The sequence below is a fragment of the Vidua macroura genome, unplaced genomic scaffold (assembly GCF_024509145.1).
Source record: "Vidua macroura isolate BioBank_ID:100142 unplaced genomic scaffold, ASM2450914v1 whyUn_scaffold_105, whole genome shotgun sequence".
Lineage (NCBI taxonomy): Eukaryota > Metazoa > Chordata > Aves > Passeriformes > Viduidae > Vidua > Vidua macroura.
This window is the reverse complement of record NW_026530541.1, coordinates 95,001-98,977: the sequence shown is the minus strand read 5'-3', so window position 1 is coordinate 98,977 and position 3,977 is coordinate 95,001.

Here is a 3,977-nt window from a genome sequence, read left to right as displayed (position 1 = left end):
CCCCGGCCGGCGGCGGGGCTGGTGGACAACAGGTCTACCCCGTCTCCGGGGCCGCCGGGCCCGGGGCGGCCCTCTGCCGGCGGGCGGCCGCCGGAGGACAACAGGTCTACCCCGGCTCCCGCCCGAACTCGGGGACAACAGGTCTACCCCGGCTCCGGGCCCGCCGGGCCCCGGGAGGCCCTCCTCCGGCGTCCGGCAGACCGGGGACAACAGGTCTACCCCGCCTCCCGGCGGTGCTCGGGGACAACAGGTCTACCCCGGCGACCGGAGGACAACAGGTCTACCCCGCCTCCGGGGCCGGCGGGCCCGGGGCGGCCCCCTGCCGCCGGCCGGCGGACCCGGGACAACAGGTCTACCCCGGCCACCGGAGGACAACAGGTCTACCCCGGCTGCCGGAGGACAACAGGTCTACCCCGGCTGCCGGCGGGGCTCGTGGATAACAGGTCTACCCCGGCTCCGGGGCCGCCGGGCCCGGGGCGGCCCCCTGCCGCCGGCCGGCGGACCGGGGACAACAGGTCTACCCCGGCTCCCGCCCGGGCTCGGGGACAACAGGTCTACCCCGGCTCCGGGGCCGCCGGGTCCCGGGCTGCCCTCCTCCGGCGCCCGGCGAGCGGAGGACAACAGGTCTACCCCGGCTGCCGGCGGGGCTCGTGGACAACAGGTCTACCCCGGCTCCGGGGCCGCCGGGCCCGTGGCGGCCCCCTGCCGCCGGCCGGCGGACCCGGGACAACAGGTCTACCCCGTCGACCGGAGGACAACAGGTCTACCCCGGCCACCGGAGGACAACAGGTCTACCCCGGCGACCGGAGGACAACAGGTCTACCCCGGCTCCGGGTCCGGGTTGGGGGACAACAGGTCTACCCCGGCTCCGGGGCCGCCGGGTCCCGGGCTGCCCTCCTCCGGCGCCCGGCGAGCGGAGGACAACAGGTCTACCCCGGCTGCCGGCGGGGCTGGTGGACAACAGGTCTACCCCGGCTCGCGGAGGACAACAGGTCTACCCCGGCTGCCGGCGGGGCTCGTGGACAACAGGTCTACCCCGGCTCCGGGGCCGCCGGGCCCGTGGCGGGCCCCTGCCGCCGGCCGGCGGACCGGGGACAACAGGTCTACCCCGGCCACCGGAGGACAACAGGTCTACCCCGGCGACCGGAGGACAACAGGTCTACCCCGGCTCCGGGTCCGGGTTGGGGGACAACAGGTCTACCCCGGCTGCCGGCGGGGCTCGCGGACAACAGGTCTACCCCGGCTGCGGGGCCGCCGGGCCCCGGATGGCCCCCTGCCGCCGGCCGGCGGACCTGGGACAACAGGTCTACCCCGGCTCCCGCCCGGGCTCGAGGACAACAGGTCTACCCCGGCTCCGGGGCCGCCGGGTCCCGGGCTGCCCTCCTCCGGCGCCCGGCGAGCGGAGGACAACAGGTCTACCCCGGCTGCCGGCGGGGCTGGTGGACAACAGGTCTACCCCGGCTCCGGCGCCGCCGGGCCCGGGGCGGCCCCCTGCCGCCGGCCGGCGGACCCGGGACAACAGGTCTACCCCGGCGACCGGAGGACAACAGGTCTACCCCGGCTGCCGGCGGGGCTCGCGGACAACAGGTCTACCCCGGCTGTGGGGCCGCCGGGCCCCGGGCGGCCCCCTGCCGCCGGCCGGCGGACCTGGGACAACAGGTCTACCCCGGCTCCCGCCCGGGCTCGGGGACAACAGGTCTACCCCGGCTCCGGGGCCGCCGGGTCCCGGGCTGCCCTCCTCCGGCGCCCGGCTCCCGGAGGACAACAGGTCTACCCCGGCTGCCGGCGGGGCTGGTGGACAACAGGTCTACCCCGGCTCCGGGGCCGCCGGGCCCGGGGCGGCCCCCTGCCGCCGGCCGGCGGACCCGGGACAACAGGTCTACCCCGTCGACCGGAGGACAACAGGTCTACCCCGGCGAGCGAAGGGCAACAGGTCTACCCCGGCTGCCGGCGGGGCTGGTGGACAACAGGTCTACCCCGGCTGTGGGGCCGCCGGGCCCCGGGCGGCCCCCTGCCGCCGGCCGGCGGACCTGGGACAACAGGTCTACCCCGGCTCCCGCCCGGGCTCGGGGACAACAGGTCTACCCCGGCTCCGGGGCCGCCGGGTCCCGGGCTGCCCTCCTCCGGCGCCCGGCGAGCGGAGGACAACAGGTCTACCCCGGCTGCCGGCGGGGCTCGTGGACAACAGGTCTACCCCGGATCCGGGGCCGCCGGGCCCGGGGCGGCCCCCTGCCGCCGGCCGGCGGACCCGGGACAACAGGTCTACCCCGTCGACCGGAGGACAACAGGTCTACCCCGTCGACCGGAGGACAACAGGTCTACCCCGGCGGACCGGAGGACAACAGGTCTACCCCGGCGAGCGGAGGGCAACAGGTCTACCCCGGCTGCCGGCGGGGCTGGTGGACAACAGGTCTACCCCGGCTCCGGGGCCGCCGGGCCCGGGGCGGGCCCCTGCCGCCGGCCGGCGGACCGGGGACAACAGGTCTACCCCGGCCACCGGAGGACAACAGGTCTACCCCGGCTCCGGGTCCGGGTTGGGGGACAACAGGTCTACCCCGGTTCGCGGCCGGGGTCGTGGACAACAGGTCTACCCCGGCTCCGGGGCCGCCGGGCCCGTGGCGGGCCCCTGCCGCCGGCCGGCGGACCGGGGACAACAGGTCTACCCCGGCCACCGGAGGACAACAGGTCTACCCCGGCCACCGGAGGACAACAGGTCTACCCCGGCTCCCGGTCCGGGTTGGGGGACAACAGGTCTACCCCGGTTCCCGGCCGGGGTCGTGGACAACAGGTCTACCCCGGCTCCGGGGCCGCCAAGTCCGGGGCGGCGCCGCGCCGCCGGCCGGCGGCCCGGGGACAACAGGTCTACCTCGCTCCGGCGGGACTTAGGCGCATTTCGGCAGGAGCTGGGTAGACCTGTTGTCGCGGCCGGCTCCGGAAGTTCACCAAGGGGTCGCTGTTTTCAGCTGCCTCCGGCTACGTCATCGTAGGGGCCGGCCTGCGGCGGCGCCCCTTCCCGGTCGCGTTCCATTGGTCCTCTTGGAGGCGTCTGCGGCTTGGGACTCGTCTGTCCGTACTATGGGAGCGAGGTGACGGGCCGCATCCCCGCAGGCCTCCAGCGTGCCTGTGTCCGTAAGCGGCGAAGGGGGCCCGCGCGCGCGGTCGTCCTCAGGGCAGAGCAAGTGCCGCTGACGCGGGACGAGTCTCGTGGCGTCGTCCCGGTCCCCGTCCTGACCCAGGGAAGCAGAGAGGCCAGAGAGAGAGCGAGAGAAGCGCTGCAAAGAGGGCGCGTGCCCAGCCGAAAAACGATGCGATCCGCTCGCCGGCCGCCGAGAGAAGCCGTGTCCCGCTCCGGCCCGGCTGCTGCCAGCTTGGTGAAGAGGGGGGGGAGCGCCCGCTCACCCCCCCCCCCCCCGGGGAATTGTTGGCGGGCGAGGCGGCGGCGCCTCGCCCCTTTTCTGCCCGGCCTTAAGCCGGGGCCCGCTGGCCGGGCGTGCTTTGTTTTTTTTCTCGGCTGCCGGTCCGGTGCGGTGGCCGGCAGCCGGGGGTGGACGCGGCCGGGGCTGTCCCCGGCCCTTGCCCGAGAGCCCCGAGCAGGGCCCGCCGAGGTGGCGGCGTCCCGTTCTCCCGCTCCCGACCTGTTTGTTGCCAGCGTGTGTCCGTGTCGGAAGGGCGGCGGGGGACGCGCCGTGGGGCGCGCGGCCTTGGCCTCGGCGTTGCCGCTTGGCTTGAGGGGCTCGGTGAGGGCGGTCCCCCGATGAGCTGTGGAGCCGGGGTGGCGGCACCCCGGCCCAGCAGCGTGTGTTGTCGAAGTCGTCCCCCTTCCTCGGCCTTAAGCCGGGGACCCGCGTGGCGGGCAGAGTTTTTCAGGGGCAGAGGCCGGCCGCGGTGGCCGGCCGCCCGAGCACGGACCGGAAGCCGCCAGAGAGCCCCCGGAGCGTGTGGTGGGCGAGGCGGCGTCGCCTCGCTCTTCCTCGGTC